We start from the raw sequence: 20,464 nt of genomic DNA on the forward strand, positions 1-20,464 counted from the left end.
TGGGCAAGATACTAACCCCATGTTTGCCTACTGGTGGTGGTCAGAGGGCTCGGTGGCGCCAGTGTCCGGCAGCCTCGCCTCTGTCAGTGCGCCCCAGGGCAGCTGTGGCTACAACGTAGCTTGCCATTGCCAGTGTGTGAATGTGTGTGTGTGAATGACTGAATGTAGTGTAAAGCGCTTTGGGGTCCTGAGTAAAGCGCTATACAAATGCAGGCCATTTACCATGATGTCTCACTGCTGTCAGTAAGAAAGACTCTTTCACCCACCGTTATTCTCGATGTTAAATTATAATATATATATTGTAACACTTTATTCTAAACTGAAGTGCGTTTTCACTTGGAGCAGACATATCTGGACCAGCATATTCATCCTGATGACTGCTGCAGAAACGATCAGATTTTTGGGGGGTTAGTTTTGGTTATTTATTGAACTTTGTTCTAAACACCAGCTGACCATTGAAAGTCTGGGTTTCTGCTAAAATAGAAATACAATTCTAACATCTGATCTGTCTACAGAACATCTGTCCTCTATGCATTTTACACTTTAGAATTGTGCTCTTGTCCTTTTGTTGAATAAAAATAAGAACCTTTGTACCTTTGTTATGACATAATCGTATCTAACTACTGAATTTAGTACAATCACATGTTACATTAAAGCAACGCTGAAAAAAGTAATGCACTTTGTGTAATCTGTTCTTTTGTGACACCAACACCAGTGATGGGAATAATGGTGTTGCTATTGGCGTTACTTTTTTGAGTGACTAGTAATCTAACAAATTACTATTTCTATTGTTGCCATGCCATTACTAACAAGAAAATTCTGTGCAGATGCGTTACTATTTTCAACACATAGACAGCTGAAGCTGTCTTCATCATACCGGGAGCTACGCAGGCAGTGCTGCTCATTGGCTGAGGAAGAATAAAGTAGTCAGGGTAAACCAATCACATGACTAATTTAAGATGGCATAGCATCAAGATACTGGGCGTTTCTCAATATGCGTACTTGTGCGTACTTGCGTTCTCGTGTACTCGTGATACGTCATCAGTCGGAGACCAAGTACTGTTCCAATTGAACGCGCATCAAGCCGAGAACGCGAAAAAAGTCCCGGATGTGTTCTCGATCTGCCCGTTTTATCGAGCATGCATCGGTGTGGACTTGGGACAGCTATATATCCCAGAATGCATTTCGTCCAAAACTCAACAGCGGACTCCCGGCACATCGTTTTCAACCCCCGCTCCCCCTCTCATGGACTTCTCTCACTACTCAGGTTAAAGAATCTCCAGGAGCTGTCTATAGTATTGAGTGTCCACTAAAATAGAAATAAAAGCGTTCTAACATCTCACCTGCTTGTTTTTATTAAGGTATGTACACGTATGTACATGTACACTATTTTTATTAATAGAGGTTTCACTACTGAGGTTAAAATGATGTATAAGTCACGTAGATCACTTCTAAATGTTAATGTTTGGTTTATTTCAGTGTTTTATTTGTTCCTGAGTAAACCGGTTTGGCTGTGATTAAAGTTAAGCTTCATAACATGTTACTCACAGTTAAATTAAGAGGGGACGGCAGTAAAACTCCGACCTGTGACATCATCACGCACGCAGGTGTTCCAATTGTACATATCGCGAGTCCGTGCTCGCGTTCTCGGCGGGTACGTACTCCCGTGCATTCTCAGCGAGTACGTACTCACCGAGAACGCGAGTACGTACTCGCGTACTTGGGCATTGATAAACGGCCACTATGGCAATCTCTGTGAGGAAACTGTTGAATGTCACAGGTGCTGCTAAGAAGCCATCAAAGCCAGATTGCAATGTAAATGCTGTCTCCAGGTGGAAAACAGGAGGAGCAATACACCTGATGTCAGGTCTGCAGGTATCAGGCACAAATAATTTGTGTGGGATCTTATTTAATGCAGAACACCTGATTGTTCTGTAAATAATTTGGAATGGTTCTGAAAAAAATTGTTTTTTTTTTTAGGTAAATAGTGGCATATAACTTAGCAATAGTTTTGTAAACCACAAGTTTAAACTTGTACATAGATTTTTTTAAATGTACAATTTATATTTGCATTTGAACTTTTGAAAATGATTTGTTAAACATGTTTGTGGTTATTACAGTAAGAAATTTTGTCTGAACATAGATGCGTTAATCAGTTGTGTTAATACAGTATGTTAAAATGAAAAAATAACTATAAAACTAGATGTGAGTTTGCGCTGAAAAGAATGATACCAAACAAGACAAGATAAACAGCTATTAAACCTGAAATGTAGAGGTCAATGTAGTCAGAAAACGGCCAATTATACGCTTTTATAAAGTAGTGCAATTGTTACTTTTCCTAGTAATTGTTTACGTTCATAATATTGTAACTTAGTTACTAACTCAGTTACCCCCTCCCGCCCCACCATGTTGGCCCAGTATTCGTAGTCTTCGTGTGTTTTGTATTTTGTTCTTCATTTATGCTTTTGTTCCTAGGTGGTTCTGTTAAAATGTTCATTGTTTGATTTCCCCATGTGACTTTACCCCGTCTCCCCTCCTTGTGTTTTATTCCATGTTTTCCCCAGCCCATTATGTCTGTGCTCTCCCTGTGCTTTCTCTCTCCTCCTGTCTGCACCTCTGTTCACTTCCTGTTTTACTTTGACAGTCTCTCGTCAGTATGCGTCTTGTTGTGTTTGCTCCTGCTGTGTCTTGTTATGATTGTCTGTGTCAGCTGTGTTCCCTGTGTGCTCCCACTTCCCTCGTTAACCCTCTGTGTATTTATGTCCACGTCTCCCTCAGTTCAGTGTCGCGTCCTCAATGTCTCCTCCCCGAACATGTGTGCCTTCCTGTGTTCCCTCGGTCCTCAGTTTAGTTTTGTTTCTTTGTAAGGCCTGCAATAAAGCAGTGATTTAGAGTTCAGCTCCTGTCTCCATGAGGTTTGGGTCCTCATCTGCCTTCACACAGCTAGTTCATGACAGTCTCTTTCTTCTGCTTTTAATCAGTACTGTAGTGCAGGACAAAAACTAGTCCAGACAGATGCCTGCACCTACACACACACACACACACACACACACACACACACACACACACACACAAATGAGACAGCTTCTAGAGGCAGTTGTTAGGCCTAAGGCCGACTCAGAGAAAAAGGACTCAAATGTATGATACAGACGGAGGCACTGTTAAACGTTTAGTAACCAAATTTATTTAGAGAAACAAGTGAATGTACAAGACAAGTAAACTGTGAACTGTGGGAATGAACATAAACTATGAATAATGCAAAACTGTGAAGTACATATGCAACCTGAGCTATGAAAGCAATCAGAGAAACTTGGACAGTGAAAATGACAGTTCTATGACTTTGTGGCCAAAAAGGGTGTAGACATACTGGATGGCTGGTTCAAGGGGATTCCCTGATAAGGAAAGAAGATAAGTTCAGGTATTGTTCCAGGAAAATGCGGACTGACTGTGGTTTAGAGTGTTCCTTTGATGCTTACTTGCTGCAGGTGGAGGAGTAGCATGGAGGGGAGAATTGTCCGAGTGAGTGGGGAGGAATCCAGAACTCCAGAAGCTGAGCCAGGGAGGCAGGCAGGCACATAGGGCGAGCAAAGCCACGGCTGAGAAAACTGTCTAGAAGTCCTGCCTCCGAATGAAGCTTTTCTGGGGAAGGTTTGCATCTGGAGAGTTACTATAAATGAGAATCACAAGGTAAGACAATGCAATTCACTTAAGAGGTTCACAAATACTATTGTGGCCTACAATAACTTTGGTTAGCTGAGACTCTGGCGAAGAGGAGTGGAGAGTGCTGGTGTTATATGTCAACAGATTAATGGCCCCTCCCAGAGGTGGAACTGCTGACTCTGTGGAAAACACCGAAACTCACCCGGATCATGACGGCAACAAGACAACAAGCATCAGCGCCATGTTACGCTAACTGTTAGTAGTTCAACGATCCAGTGAAGATCCACCACTCTGGTTAGTAGTGGCTTCATTAAAGCATAAGGAACAGGTAAGTGATCATCAGCTGGTGCATAGAGTCAAAAAAAAAGGTGGGGAAACAAAAATATCTTAGAGAAAAGAAAAGGTTTGCCTGTTTTAAACTTTGTTCTGTTATTAAAAGGATTCACAGCATCATGATTAAATATTTCTGATTAAATTAGCAAAAAAGAAGATCATCAAGGGTCCTAAAGGCTGAACGACAGCTTGAGATACAAAGAGAGTCCACCTTTGTGTGTTAATGCGTGACATATCCCACTACAACAAACTCATAGTTGTGCCTGTGGCTGCTGTGGAATATACACTACACCACTGAAGGACACTCTGTGTTCTTAGCTTCTTAAAAGTTTACATGTTTTGACCTGTCTTACAGCAGACAAACCGCTACGCTCTGGAATGAAACACACACGTGGGTCTAGTTGAATGAGTCTCTACCCTGTTGTTGTTCCACAGTAAAGAGAGACACACAGACGATCAGACTGAGTTCAGACCAAACTAGCAGCTTCCTCTGAGTGAGTCCAGCTACAGGAGAGAAAAGTGGAAAACTCCAACACTGCTGCTTCAAGCTGCTGACGCTCCACACACTGAATGTGAGTTTGAGCAAAAACACGACTGAAAGGAAGTTTCAGTGAAGGTAGTAGAGGAGGGAGGGGAGCCAGGACTGACTGTACTTCCTGTCTGCTGTTTTCAGCTTCACTCACAGACTCAATGGCTTCCAGATCAGAGGAGGATCTCTGCTGTCCGGTATGTCAGGAGGTCTTCAGTATTCCCATTGTTCTTTTATGTAGCTACAGCTTCTATAAAGACTGTCTGAAGGGATAGTGGAAAGAGAAAGGTTAGTACATATATGAGCCACTTGTAAATCTGGCTTTAAAGAACTACTCATATTTTAATATTAGATAAAATTAACTTGAGAAAATGCACATTGCAGTTTTTTAATCAATACATTTATTAAGGTTTTTTTTTAAAAAAGCTATCCAAACCTGCCTGGCCCTATTTTAAAAGGTATTTTAAAAAGTAAGTGACTCCCTTCACCCAGTTAGGCAAAAGTCAGCAATCTTCGGTCGACGCGGGTGGCCTTGAATGAGGGGAGAGAGAGTCACAACAAATAGTCTTATTATCTAGGGGAGAATTGTTATTCCTGTCAGCTTTTGCCTTGAGCATCCAGCTGGTGCCAGGGGGGCCGCATGAGATGAAGATGGTAGTTGTTTTGGTTAGTGTGAACAAACTGCATCCAATTTTACAGTAGTCTAATGTCCGTCACTGGTCATCAGGTCTCATCGTTCAATGTCCTCCATCGAGAGTGTCGCCAGACACATGACACAACCGACCATAGAGTATCCGGCAGGAAACGTCTTCACAGGACAATCGGAATAATTCTTCTTTTGGTTTTAGAGAACAAGTGTGGGAGAGTCTCTTAGGGTTAGAGAATAAGCAAGACTATACAAGACATGAGAAGCCAAGCAGGAAAGATAAGGAAGAGGGAGAAAGATAAGCCAAGAGAAGAGAAGTGTTTCGGGACCTGGATAACTTGTCATGATTAATGGAACCTTGAATTCTGCTTACTGCTGGCAACCTTTACTGAGGTTCTTTAGCATGATCTTGAAATACCCGTAAATGGCAGGTTAGCCATGTATGTCACCTATTAATAGAGATAGATTGATAATATTTAAAATTGAAATTAATTAATGGTAGGACTTCTTTGAGCAGTCTTGTTGGAATGGGGTCTAAAATACATATTGATGGTTTGGAAGAAGCAATTACAAGAGAGTTGAAGAAAAAGAGTAAATAAATATCAATGTATTTGAAAACAGCTACACAACAGACAGTCGGTGTCATAAGCCACCGCCTCTGTTCAAACATGGTCGTTAACAGTGGACATAGATGACTTCTTTCACTAGTCTTTTAAACCATCTGTCTTCTCTGTCCAAAATGATTCCAACATTCAGCTGTCTGCCATCTATAATCCAGTTTTGAGATCCCTTCCCAGACGCCTTAATGCCCATTCACATCCTTGGCCATTTGACCAAAGTATCACATGATAGGGTGGGGTTAGCTTTCACAATGGATTCACCCAAAACCTTGGCTGATTGTGACCTACATCTGTTTTAACACATTGGCTCATGTGATTATGTAGAGAATCAGTAGCGGAGTGTGGGAGTGTCCCTTTTGGGGCAAATCCCAAAGGGCTTAAAATCTGTGACTGCTCACCAATTGCTCTTAGGACTCAAGAAGCTTCTTTGATGAGAGATGAAATTCCCTAAATTGTCCATTAGTTATGGTGCAGTAGGTGTAGGCTGCTGGGGGATTCCCATCATGTACTAAGTATTACTGTCACAGGGGCCCGGAGGCCAGAAACTTGAAATGAACCCAAGAGCAGTAACCCAGAGTGAAGGCGGAAGGAATGTTTTAACAAGGTTTATATAACTAATACAATGGTAACATTTAGCAGCTTGTGCTTTGCGCTGGGCAGAGGGGGGAGGGGCGGTAGTTACACTCTCAGTAGCACAGGAACAGAGCAGCAGGGAGAGAGAGAGAAAGAGAGCCAGGGACAACAACGTCACATTAGAAAGGTATAGTAATCATCCACAACTATTTCAGTTGCAGATGATAAAGGATTCAGAAAGTTTGTTCATGCAGGCCCATATGACAGAGAATATGCATGTTCTTTTTGTTTTCATATTTTAATTTATATTTAATTGTGTTGTGGTTTGCAGTGTTTTGTGTTGTTTCACTTTAAATTTGTTTTAAAAGGAAAAAGCTGAAAATTTAAATAGTTAAAAGTTGAACTGTGAATAGTTGGTTTTTGTATTATATGATTTATTTATTACATTTTATGTGGAGTGAATAAATAAAAGTATATTTATGGTGGCCCCACGATCTTCTACCTAATCACACAAGCCAAGGGTGAAAAAAGGTGGGGGTCACAATCAGCCAAAGTTTTGAGGGAACTCATTGTGAAACCTAGCCCCATTGTATTAGGTGATTTACTGTAGTCAGATGGCCCAGGGTGTGTTCACTATGTGTTTATACCAACACGTTCTCACTCCCAAAGCGTAACATTTTATGCTAGGTGACAAATCGTCAACATATTACGTTTTCGGGCACCCAATGCGTTCCTGCGTGACGACATCGGAAAAGTGAGGACACATGAGAACCGTTTGGACTCAATCTACACATCTTTGCTCTTTTCCTTAAAATCGCTTGGGAAAACACTATTTCATGTCATTAAAGTGCTGGTTAAGGTTAGGAATAAGGTTATGGTAAGGTTAGACATAAGGTTATGGTTAGGCTTAGGGATAAGGTTAGGTTTAGGGCTGCAATACAGGGCTGGAACCCGGTGCGTACCATAACAACGTGGAAGGTCACCTTTCGCGTTCCTCAGGAATGCCGCGGGATGTGACAAAACGTCCGGATGTTACGCCTCGGGAGTGAGAACGGGCTCGTTTATACACTTCTCTGTACCGAATTATAACTTATGATTATTCTCTGGGTGAATAATCACCCTCAGACCAGTCAGTCGCAGCAGATTAACACCCTTCCCTGAGCCTGGTTCTGCTGGAGGTTTCTTCCTGTTAAAATAGATTTTTAACTTCCCACTTTTGCCGAAGCGCTTTCTCATAAGGGGTCTATGATTGTTGTGTTTTTCTCTGTTGTTTTATTGCAGGGTCTACCTTATAACAAAAGGTAGACCCTGCAATGTGTCTGAACAAAACAATTTAGCAAACAATTAAAAATAATTCTACAAGAAAATGAGCAAAAAATTAAGAACTCACATTACTATGTTCTTACAGGAGAGAGACCAGGAAACTTCAGGGACTCTCTGTAGTCTGCACTCTGAGGAGCTCAAAATCTTCTGTCTGGACCATCAGCAGACTCTGTGTCTCGTTTGCTGTGTTTTAGCACAACACACCAAGCACAGATTCACACCCATCGATGAAGCTGCACGACAACACAAGAAGGAACTTCAGGAAACTCTGGAGCCCTTAAAGGAGAAGTTAAAGGTTTGTGAAGAAGTTCAAGTGAAGTTTGATCAAACAGCAGAACACATTAAGGTCCAGGCCCGACACACAGAGAGGCAGATTAAGGAGCAGTTTAAGAAGATTCACCAGTTTCTAGCAGAGGAAGAGGAGGCCAGGCTGGCTGCACTGAGGGAGGAAGAGGAGCAGAAGAGTGGGATGATGAAGGAGAAGATGGAGGCTCTGAGCAGAGAGATAGCAGCTCTTTCAGACACAGTCAGAGCCACAGAGGAGGAGCTGAGAGCTGAAGACGTCTCATTCCTGCACAACTACAAGGCTGCAGTGGAAAGAGTCCAGCGCTGCCCCCTGCTGGATGATCCACAGCTGCCCTCAGGAGCTCTGATAGACCAGGCCAAACACCTGGGCAACCTGACCTTCAACATCTGGAACAACATGAAGTACATGGTCTCCTACACTCCTCTCATTCTGGACCCAAACACTGCAAATTCAAACCTCATCCTCTCTGAAGAAATGACCAGTGTGAGAGGAGGAGAGAGGCAGCAGCTTCCCGATAATCCAGAGAGGTTTGATTGGTTTTACTCTGTCCTGGGCTCTGAGGGCTTTAACTCAGGGACTCACAGCTGGGATGTTGAGGTTGGAGACAGTACATATTGGGACCTAGGTGTGTTGACGAAGTCTCTGGGGAGGAAGAAAGAGTTATGGTCTGAATTATGGAGAATAGAGTTATTTGAAAGTAAATACTCAGCATATTCACCATCAGCTCCACCCACTGCTCTCTCAGTAAAGACGAAGCTCCAGAGGATCAGAGTGAATCTGAACTGGAACAGAGGAAAGCTGTCGTTCTCTGATCCTGATACTAACACACACATACACACCTTCAGAAGCACTTTCACTGAGACGATGTTTCCATATATTCGCACTCGTGAAGAAGTGAAAGTGTTGCCGTTAAAGGTGTCAGTGTCATGGAGCAGATGAGTTAGGGATGATTATATTTCAAATGTTATTTCCTGTCAGTGAGTTGTACATTGGGTCCAGATGTAATAATACACCCAGTCTAAAAGAAAGCTCACATTTGAATGTATTTAAAAATGATTTAAAAAGTGAAAACTCAGCACAGGGTTAGAAATCAGCTTGAGTTGTTACTCAGAGAGTGAATACAAACCTCAGATGAAAAAATGATAAATGGTTAATGTGAACAAATCTAACTCCTGCCACATTAAATGATATGAATAAAAATATATAGCAGGGATATGTAGCAGACAACCAGGATTCAATTAAACTTTATATTTGTCAGTAAGATTAAAAAGTCATTTCAAAAATATTGAAAGATTATTATTATTACTACTACTACTACTACTACTAATAAAAGAACATGTAAAAATATAGGCCCTGATTCCAAGCCTTTTTGGCCATTTGTAACAGATTTGGCTTGAAAAGAAAACCTGAATAGTTTATGTTTGTAAACCGTGCAGTGTTTGGTTTATTTTATAATGTGAAAGAAAAGGGCATATTAATCCAAATATAAATATTCAGTTTATTTCTTTTGTGCTTTGCAAAAAAAAAAAGAAGTAACGGAAAACATGTGCCGCCGTTACGTATTTAAAATACAAAATCTGAGTAACTGTATTCTGTTACAGTTACCATTTAAAAAGATGGTATTTAGAATACAGTTACTTTGTTGAAATAAATGGATTACTCTGCGGTATTTTCCTGTTTCATATTATGATGTTATGGTTGCCATGGTTACAGGGTGACGCTCTCTCTGTATTTCCTGGGTGAGAGAGCGCCTTTTTGTTGTTGTTGTTGTGCTAAGCTAATAGGCAGAATCCTACAGGCATAGCCCTAAAGAATGTAGCCTTATGGGCAGTGTAGTCCGTGCTGCAGGGAGAATATAGTGCCATACTCTTTATCTGTCTGTGAGGTAGAGGAGGGAGAAAAAGGAGAGTGGAAAAGTAGCAGTTGTCATCGAGCAGAAACGGGAAATGGAAGCATGTAAATATAATAATAACCACTTCAGCCAAGAAGAGTGCCTGACGAGCCCAGCTGTAAGTAAGCTATTAAGACTCGACTGTACACTGTGTTCGTGTTTTCCTCCGAAACAATAAGTTCCGTTGGAGCAGCCTTTCAACGCCTCTCTCTGTCTCTCACTAGCAAAATTGACCCAGACAACAAAGTAAAGCTAGTTTTTGGCTACGAGCCCGACATGAACCCGACGCATTAGCCAGAGGTCCCTTTACTACGGTTCGGAGCCGCGGACCTTCAGTAACAGTAATAAATCACACAGCAATAGTACATTTATGTAGATGTAGTTGTAAAAAGCATGATAATATACTAAGTAATTCAAAGTATTCGGGGCATGTATTCTGTAATCTGTAGTGGACTATGTTTTAAAAGTAACCTTCCCAACACTGCATATAAGGATTACAGTATATTTAAAAAGTGTTTTTCTTTTTATTTTAAAAATATTTTTTCATAAGAATATGTATTTACATAATGTAAAATGAAAGACAATGAAAATATTTTGCTAACAGATCAACTGAAAACGCCATTGCTACAATGGCGGTCGTTACACTAGGCTGCTCTTTGTTGACTTTAGCTCTACTTCTAATAAGATAGTCCTGGACAAACTAATAGTAAAACCGTTGGATATCGGACTTCCTTCTACAACGTGCCGCTAGATCAGAGACTTTCTCTCAGACCATGTACAGAAAGTTAGAGTGGGACCTCATCTTTCCTCTGCCCTTAGCCTTAAAACCGGCTCTCCACAAGGCTGTGTAGTAAGTTCCCTACTGTATACCCTGTACACACATGACTGTGTTTCTTCCCACCATACAACTGTGTGTGGTTCTCCAGCTGCACCACGGCACAAAAAAAGGCACTTCAGAGGTTCATGAATGTGTCCCGAAAAATCATTGGACAGCCTCTTCAATCCTTGAACAATCTGCACAACACTGGCTGTCTCAAGAGGGCATGCAGCATCCTACGGGACTGTACACACCCGGGACACTGGGTGATTAAGGCTACGTCCACACGTACACGGGTATTTTTGAAAACGGAGACTTTCCGTTTTTAAAAATAATCCCGTCCACACATAAACGCAAAAATTAAGGAAAACGCTGCTAGGAACATGCCAAATCAACAGGTGGCGATATATTCCTAACCTGTAGAAATGTTGGCCAATCAGAAGTCTCAAAGCCTGGGTGAGAACTAGTAAACAAAGATGGCGCATAGAAGCAGAACCGAGTCCTGTGTGTGTATATTTAAGCATTGAAACAGTACAGAGAGTACAATTAACAGTAACAGTATTTTGTCTAAGTCCCCCATTGTAGAAATTCATTTCACTGAAACAATAACGTGGTGCACAGTGACGCCAAAAAGGGTGCACACCTTTGACACTGCGTTTTCTCCGTTTTCCTCGTCCACACGTAAATGCAAAAATTTTTTCAAAAATCTTCACCCAGGCAGGAGTTTTAAAAAATCTCCGTTTTCAGTGACCAAAAACGCCATTTATGTGTGGACGAAAGAAGGAAACGCATAGAAAAATGTCAGTTTTCAAAAATACCCGTGTACGTGTGGACATAGCCTAAGCTGCTGCCATCTGGCAGGAGAGTCAGGCTGATGAGGTCGCGAACAAACAGATTAAAGGACAACTTTTACAACAGGGCAATAGCCCTAATTAATGCAAACAGCTGACCGGACCGGCTACCTACCTGCACTTTTTGGGGGGCAATAATAACAATAATAATAATAATAATATAATACTGATAATTATAACAATGTGCAATAAAAAACACACATTCTTTTTATTTATTAAATCATTCATTTGCTTATACATTTCTTGCACCTTAAAAAATCCACTTTAAGTTAAGTTACTGTGTTGTGTTGTCTTGCTTTGTGTTGTGCGCACTGCCAAAGATGGACAGTTTCCAATTTTGTTGTAGTATTGTACTAGGTTCACTGTTCGGTTGTCCTGCTGTACATAAAAGGAAATACAGGGAACAAAATGTAATTGTATGTGAAAAAAATAAATGGTATGAAACATTACAGGCGTAGACATATGTGACTTTAGAATAATTTTATCAAAATTGTCTGTTTTTAGATACCAGTAATTAAATTGTTAATTGTATATGTATGTGTGTGTGTAATTTTGCATCTTTTAACATTATGACACAACACACATATTCATATTACAACACCATAAACCACATGACAAGCAACTGGGGTGGGTGAGAGGTGAGCTAAAGTAGCCACGGGCATCCAGCCAAGTGCTATTAATGGTAAATTGCCTGTATTTGTATAGCGCTTTACTAGTCCCTAAGGACCCCAAAGCGCTTTACACATCCAGTCATCCACACATTCACACACTGGTGATGGTGAGCTACATGGTAGCCACAGTAACCCTGGGGCGCACTGACAGAGGCGAGGCTGCCGGATACTGATGCCACCAGGCCCTCTGACCACCACCAGTAGGCAACAGGGGAAGTGTCTTGCCCAAGGACACAACGACCGAGACTGTCCAAGCCAGGGCTCGAACTGGCAACCTTCCGATTACAAGGCGAACTCAACTTCAGCTGTTGAGCCACGATCGCCCCAGATCCAGCGCTGGGACTTAGACCTGCCGTCTGACTTCAGCCTTGGAGATAAGCATTTGGAACAGTATAAAGGGTGTCAATCGGAATCAGGGATCAGTTGATCAAATGTTAGTGTGTGCATGCACCTGGCTGCTTTCACTGCAAAGCATAAGCACGCAGCTTGGCTGAGGCGTTTTTTCTTCAGAGACCAGAGAAGGAGAAGGAGATACATAAAGTGACATTGAATACAAAAGAGACTTTAGAGATGGTCATTTAGCCTCTGTCTCACCAAGTTGCAGGACTCATTTGAAGAAGGTGTGAGCTTAGATCAGGAGTCTGACACAGATTGCACTGTGCAGTCTTCCACATCGATGAGTGTCTCTAAAACTCTGAAAGTGGATAGGATTCTGAGAGTATCCTGGCCATTCTAACAGCGAATGGAGATTGAAGAATGGGCTAGTCTGGTCTCTATCTCATGCTCATGCGAGATGCTTGATTGGAGGGCCCATAAGATATAGCTCATCAGAAACTGATTTGATACAACAGAAGAGGTTCCAGAGGATCAGAGTGAATCTGTCACGATCTGCGGAGGCAGACCGTGCGGTGGTGTGCGTGATGGACCCAGGTGCGAACACAAGTGAGGATACGGAGTGAACTTTAAACAAAAGCGAGCCTTTATTGTGGCTGGTGAAAACAAGGCAGAAGCGCAGTGACAAAACTAAACTATAACTAAACTGGGAAAGTAATACTAGGATAAACTATGAAGATACAGGTAACCAGAACTATGAGTACAAAGGCTGACTGATACAACATGGAGGGTAGGAACACAGACGACGCGACACTGAACACAGCAAGACTGAGGACTAAATACACACATGAGGCGATCAGGGGAAGTGGAGACACATGAGAACACAGCTGACTAGAATGGAACATAATGACAATACAGGGAGAGTAACACTAACTACAATGAACAAAGAACACCAGACTCTTCCAAAATAAAACAGGAAACACACAGACATAGACATGGAAATGAAACATGGCATGAACTTAACATAACTGCATAGACATGAAACATGACACGTAGACACAGAACCAGGGAGACTGAGTACAGGGGAAGATGGCAGAAATAACTACAAGAACTTGACAACAAAAGACACACAGACATAACACACATGAAGGGCAAGAGAGCCTAAACACAAGGGTAACATAATTACAAATGAGCTGGAATAACTTGAACCTAAACAAACAATAAACATCCAAATAAACTAAAACTCAAAACACTGGGTCGCATGACCCAGGACCATGACAGAATCTGGACTGGAACACAGGAAAGCTGTCGTTTTCACTCACAGGATATTTCCATACATTCTCCTTATGGATGACGTGAAAAGATCACCCGTGAAGGTGTCAGTGCAGCAGATCGCTTCAGGATTATTTCATATCTAAAGTTGCTTCCTGCCATTGGACCTGCTGTAGTTTTATATCTTGATGCATGGTCAATCATTCAGTTAAGGGAATCCCAAAAACCTGAATGTAACGTTTTCAATAGGGGAAACATTTAGTCACTCATCCAAGTTGACCCCAAAACATTGATTCTGTTCAGGTGAATGTTTTTGGACCGCAGTTGTAAGTTTTGGATAAGAAAAAAATTAATCAATTTTACTTTTTGAGTTGACAGTTGGTGTCGTAAACCACCGCCTCTGTCTGCCATCTATAATCCAGTTTTGAGATCCCTTCCCAGACGCCTTAACGCCCACTCACATCCTGAGCCATCTGACCTCACAAGGAAATCACATGATAGGGTGGGGCCAGGTTTCACAATGAGCTCACCCAAAACCCTGGCTGATTGGGACCCACACCCATTTTCACACCTTGGCTCAGGTGATTAGAGGATCATTAGAGGGTCCTTTTGTCCCTCTTTAGGGGGAAACTCCCATTGGGTTTAAATCTGGGACTCTCCACCATTTGACCCTAGAACTGAAGAAGCTTCTCGGATGAGAGGTGAAACGTCTTCAAGCAACTTAAAGAAGTCCAGACGCTTTTCTTTCCAAGCTCCTTAGTCTACGATGACCTGGATGATGGAGAACCTTCACAGACATGCAGGTAGTATACTACCAAACTAAGCATGACATTGGCAAGCAGTAGCCGCATAGACACCAGTAGTTTTCCCTCATTCTTGCGTCCTCGTGTGACGGATTGTTTTCATCTTCATCTAAACTAAGTGCTGGTTGACTATTTTCATTCGCTCTCTCAGGTTGCTCTGGTTCAAACTGGAAAGGTTGAACAGTAGCCATTTCCAGTAACTGTGAACTCCATGCGGTGCAACCGTATGGCGTCACTACCCAGAGTGCATTGAGAAGCAAATAACAATATCGGCCTACTGGTAAATTGGTTTTATATAAATGTGCTTCAAAGGAAAACATTTAGTGTATTTTAATACCACATATATGTTATTGAAAGCACAGTGCATATTTTAGTGCAAACGTGTTAATACACGGGGTTCCCTTTAAGCTTGAATGCAAATGTTCATTAGTCAGCTGTGAGCAAATTTTGTCTATTCATCTTTAAATGTCCGATTTTCATAGTCCACTTTACATATTTTTGGCAAAGACATCTTGTTTTACTCACTCATCTGTGCTCCACCAAGTCATCGTTGTACCGTCAGCAAGCGCAAGCTCCCAAGATAGTAACTTAGCAACCAATGTTAAAGGGCCTGCGTAGGTTGTTCTTCTTTGCCATTGTTTTGGTGGTTGGTGGCACAATACCGCCTCCAGCTGGCTTGGAGTGTGGACCAGAAAGCCCAACATTACTGCCCATCGCACCTTTTCAAAAGTCAGCCACAGCAGCTGGTAGGAATAAAATATCTAACTATATAGTAAAGAAGAAAAAGCTTTGTGGTCTGGACAAAACCGTTTTGGGGTTGGGGACCCCTGTTCTAGATTGCTGCTCTAAATGCATATTTACAATTTAATGCAATAAGGCAAAATTAACCCTGTCTTGTATGACAGCTTTTGCAATCAGGATTAAGATCAAAATGCCAAACACATTTCCGAGATGAGCTTTATAAATTCTCTTTAGGCTCCTTTTGTTTGTGTTTCTTTTGTCTGTTTATTTATTAATTTCTATTACTGTTATTTCAGTTATTACAGCATATGTGTCGAATGACCATGTCTAAGCTGACAGGCAGGAAAAAAGAAATTTAAAAAGCACGCAGTATCACAAACTGTTGCATCCGTTAGAAGAAATGCACCAAAACAAAAAAACAAAACACAGCACCTGCAGCAGAAAAATATGGAGAAGCCCAGCCACACAAATCAACAATCTTCTTTTGTGCGTGTGAGAGAGAAAGTGAGTGAGTGCCATTGTATAATTTATATATTGTATAATGTATATATAAAGTATTTATAAAGTATAATTTTTGTCTCTTCTCTGTTGACTGTAAAATTACAGGCATATATTGTATTAAAAATACAATTAATATATTATACAATTTTACAGATATTTAATTTTTTTCCATGAAGTTTATGTCCCACTGAGTTGACATAGCTGTAGTGTTTCATCATATTTACTAGCTTTCAAATATTTTGTTTATTATCACCATCAACTTTGATTTTCAACATGTGAGGCTTTGCAGGGACCAATAGTAATAAAATTATTATAATTATTTCAAGTATTAATATTATTTATTAAGTAATTGATAAATTATTGTTAACTTAAAAATGAATTGAAAAAAATGATTAGTGTTGATTTTAACATTTTTTGGATATGTCTGAGCCTGATGTCAGAAACCCCCTTCTAGGCTTCGTCACTCAGTGGAAGTGAAACATCAGATATAATTCATCTAGATGATTTCCAACTTGTTTTTTATTTTTGTGTTTTATTTGTTACTGAGCAAATCTTTTTGCCTGAGACTGAAGTTAAGCTTCATAACTGGACCGTTTTATTTAACTATTGTGTCTCACTGAAGGGCTGTCAGTATATTTGGAAAATAATCTAATATTTTAATCCAGTAGGAAAGCACGAGCATTTTCACTGAGAACAGAAATATCTATTCATTTCAATTTCAATTATACAGCACCAAATCACAACAACGGTCACCTCAAGGTACTTTCAATTTTAAGGTAGACCCTACAATAATACACAAAGAAAAAATAATACATACAGAGAACTGTGTATTATTTCAAGGGTCCTAAAGGCTGAACGACAGCTTGAGATAGAAAGAGAGTCCACCATTGTGCGTCAATGTGAGACAATCCTAGTAGTAGCTGCTGCAGAATAAACATCACACCACAGAATGACACTTTATTTTTGAGCTTCCTATAAGTTTGCATGTTCTAACTTGTCTTACAGCAGATGTTAGTTAAACATCTAAGCTCTGGAATGAAGCACAACCACATTGTGGGTGAAACAACCGCATCTGTGAGAGACAGTCGAGTGAAAATCCACAGTCCAGAGAGACGCGCAGACGATCAGACTGAGTTCAGACCAAACTAGCAGCTTCCACTGAGTGAGTCCAGCGACAGGAGAGAAAAGTGGAAAACTCCAACACTGCTGCTTCAAGCTGCTGACGCTCCACACACTGAATGTGAGTTTGAGCAAAAACACGACTCAAAGGAAGTTTCAGTGAAGGTCGTAGAGGAGGGAGGGGAGCCAGGACTGACTGTACTTCCTGTCTGCTGTTTTCAGCTTCACTCACAGACTCAATGGCTTCCAGATCAGAGGAGGATCTCTGCTGTCCGGTCTGTCAGGAGGTCTATCATCAGGGCGCTAGACTGACATTCTGCCACGGTTTCACTGGTGCGCCTGTTTTTCTTAAGTGCATCCAAATTTTTCAACTGTATACTTAACACCACAGCATTACATGTTCACTATTTTAAAAGCATTATTGTCCCTACAGAAAATACTGATTTGTAAATGATTAAATAACAATCTTGTCAGCACAAAGTTCTTGATTTGGAGCACATTTCTACAAGAAAGATAAGTTACTGTATTTTATTTGGACCATAAGGCACACCGGACTGTAAGGCACATCAAGCAAAACCAGTCAAACAAATCAAACTTTACTCAACTCATTCTTCTTGCTTCCTCCACTTCTGTACCGTTGATTCATTAGTGTTAAATTCTCTCACAGCTGCTCTATTTTCTTTTTTTATTACTTAGTTTTTAATAAAGGTTTTACATATTTTCTACAACAGAAAAGGAAAACAACAAACAACCAAAACAACAATAACAAAACAAGCAGTCGACTGAAAAGCATAGCTTTTTCCCACAAAGCAATTCTGGTAGTGAGAACAAGACCTTATATTCAAGAATTGACAGCACATCTACAGATGTAAGAGCAGCCTAGGAAAGGCATACAGAAGAATACCTATAGCACACAGACTTTACCTTAGGTCAAGTATGGTGGAGATGAAGTACAGTGGGTTGGTCTCGATGTCACTGAAGCGCTTCTTGACAGCTGCCAGTAAGGTTGCTTTCATTGTCTTGGCGCCGTGGTCCTCGTCCTCGTCTCCATAAGAGCCCATTGGTGAGCGGTGAGATAGTCAGGGAGTTCATGCTCGGACACATACACCCCCAGCACTCGCTTTTGCTGTATGAGGGACTGGAGCATGTAATACGTGCTGTTCCAGCGTGTCTGTACGTCCTGCTGCAGTCTCTTTATTGGCTGGTTGAGCTGTCCCTGAATGTCCTTGAGGCGGGAGTAGGCTAAGGCGGAATGTTTAAAATGCCCAACTATTTTCCGTCCCACTGCTATAGCATCAGCTATGCTCCTCTGTGCTAATAAGCATGGGTAAATAAGCGTGGGTAAACTCTTTGTACTTGTTGTCTTGTTGGGATTTTAGGTGCTTGATTAAATTACTTGTGTTAAATGCGCTACCTTTTGAGCCTCATCTGGACAATTTCCCTGAGCACAATTTGCAGTCCGCCTTTGTTTTCGCGTCTTCGTTCACTTCGAAATAGTTCCACACGGCTGACATGTCTCGCCTTGCCTTCTCCCCGCTCTGAGCTGCAGCTGGGGCCTGGGGGCGGGCACTCGGTGCATGTGCATGTGTGTTAACCCCTTACATGCCGCTCAAACATAGACAGGTCTCAGACCGTGGTATCGGTCCCCGGTATCGGTGGACTTTTAATGAGTATGAGTACTTTAGAAAATGTGGTATCGAGGCCGATACCAGATACCGGTATCGGTGCATCCCTATTAAATAAATAAAAAACAAACAAACAAACAAAAAAAACTTTCTAATTTTGGATAGATTTCAACCACTTGTCCCATCTTATGGTATAAATATTAGCTTGCAACCTTAACAAAAAGGTAAGTTTTTCCATTTTATGAATCTCCTCAACAACGCTCAACCAATCATCCAGAACAGGGGGGTCAGTACTAGGGATGGGTACCGGTGTCCGGTGCCATGATAGCACCGGTTCTGACATAAACGGTAGTAATCAGACCGAAAGGCAGCGCACATTTCGGTGCTTTTTTTTTCCTGAGCCAATTCTAGCCAATCATTTTACATTTCCGAGGATAGTAGGCGGGCCCAGGTACGTACGTTCTTTTAGAGCAGAGCTACAGATTAAAAATGCCCAAGGCGAAGCGATCAAAAGTCTGGCTGTACTTCACAGCAAAAGATGCAAACTCAGCAGCCTGCAACAAGTGCTTTAAGCTGATACTGTGATACTGTCAAAGGAGGTAACACCTCGAATCTGATGAAACACCTGGCGACGCATAGCGTTTTTTTTTAAAGCCGAGAAATGCGCCGTGTTTGATAGCTTGCTGCGAGACCTCACACACTGTGCACATTTACTGCAGGTGTGGTACCTGTTATCGGTTAAAATGACCAAAGAAAAAGTGGAAAACAGTTAAACATGAGAGGTTTTTGGACAAAGTTTGTGTTTTTTCCATTGTTTAAGCACTGCTTCCAGCCAAGAGTGATACCATATATGCCCTATAGCTGCGGAAAAGGCTAACTTTGTTATCTTTTTACAAAAAAACAGCTAAACATGAGAGGTTTTTGGACAAAGTTTGTGTTTTTTCCATTGTTTAAGCACTGCTTCCAGCCAAGAGTGATACCATATATGCCCTATAGCTGCGGAAAAGGCTAACTTTGTTATCTTTTTACAAAAAAACAGCTGAACATGAGAGGTTTTTGGACCAATTTTGTGTTCTCCATTCTTTAAGCACCGGTTTGAGCACCGTTTAAGCACCGGCACCGTTTCAAAAGTACCGGTTTGGCACCGGTATTGGATAAAACCTAAATGATACCCATCCCTAGTCAGTACAGAGCCACTTACGAGTAATTGCTTTTTTTTGCTGCAGCAGTAAGAATCTTCAGGAGATATTTGTCATTGCTTGTTAATTCTTCGGGTAGGTCTCTTAAATAAAATAAAATGTTATGACAGGCCATTGTTTTTATTTAAAGCCTATAGTCTGTTCTATCTTTTATATATCATCTTCCCAAAATTTAGAAAGTTTTCGACACGACCAGAATGGTTTAAACTCAGAGTCATAAGCCACCCTCTTAAGTACTTGAATGTGGTTCCTGAGATTTAGTTGATGCGAAGGGGTTCAGTTCTTTCTGGCAACCTGTTGCCAGCTTCTGATCTCCTATCAAGGCTTGTATGGGAATGACCGCACACATATTCTCAATATCTACAGCTGCTCTGTTTTCATGTTCTACTGTGTGACTGATAGAGTTTGAATTCCCCTTCGTAAGCATGCTTCTTAAAAGCCATTTTGAGGTCGTTATACACACACAGTACAGTAATATTACTAAAACATTTTTGAGCACTTTTCACCATGTGAAATAAGTTCGCAGTCAGTAATCACAACCAGAATTCATACAACGCCGACTTTTTAAGAAAATTAAAGGATTTTAAGTGGGCCTTGTAGTCCTAAAAATTCAGTACTGAGAGATTTAAACTTAAAATATGTCAAGATAT

At 41.1% G+C, this 20,464-nt stretch overlaps 1 protein-coding gene and 1 long non-coding RNA gene across 7 annotated transcripts in view; one reads left to right on the forward strand and one right to left on the reverse strand.

The window, feature by feature from the left end:
- Positions 1-20,464, forward strand: part of LOC116320990 (nuclear factor 7, brain-like) — a 1,074,516-nt gene that overhangs the window by 1,686 nt on the left and 1,052,366 nt on the right. The window contains exons 2-6 of one of the 4 annotated variants that reach the window (XR_005611859.1): positions 3,486-3,687; positions 3,805-3,988; positions 4,429-4,565; positions 4,667-4,719; positions 7,770-7,903. The gene's annotated coding sequence lies outside the window, so the exon portion shown is untranslated. Of the gene's footprint in view, positions 1-3,485; positions 3,688-3,804; positions 4,566-4,666; positions 4,720-7,769; positions 7,904-17,212; positions 17,602-20,464 lie in introns of those variants that run through there. The other 3 variants (XR_005611858.1, XR_005611861.1, XM_039608798.1) reach the window with 3 other exon arrangements.
- Positions 3,162-18,505, reverse strand: LOC116311145. 3 transcript variants are annotated; one of them, XR_005611912.1, is made up of 4 exons: positions 17,915-18,505; positions 4,677-4,785; positions 3,477-3,667; positions 3,162-3,392 (listed from the first exon to the last, which is right to left on the reverse strand). It is a non-coding gene; the product is annotated as an uncharacterized LOC116311145 (long non-coding RNA). The 3 variants fall into 3 exon arrangements; XR_005611913.1 differs by lacking the exon at positions 17,915-18,505 and adding an exon at positions 7,752-7,857; XR_004198768.2 differs by lacking the exon at positions 17,915-18,505 and having other exon boundaries at positions 4,677-6,516.

Source organism: Oreochromis aureus, linkage group 3 (assembly GCF_013358895.1).
Source record: "Oreochromis aureus strain Israel breed Guangdong linkage group 3, ZZ_aureus, whole genome shotgun sequence".
Classification (NCBI taxonomy): Eukaryota; Metazoa; Chordata; class Actinopteri; order Cichliformes; family Cichlidae; genus Oreochromis; species Oreochromis aureus.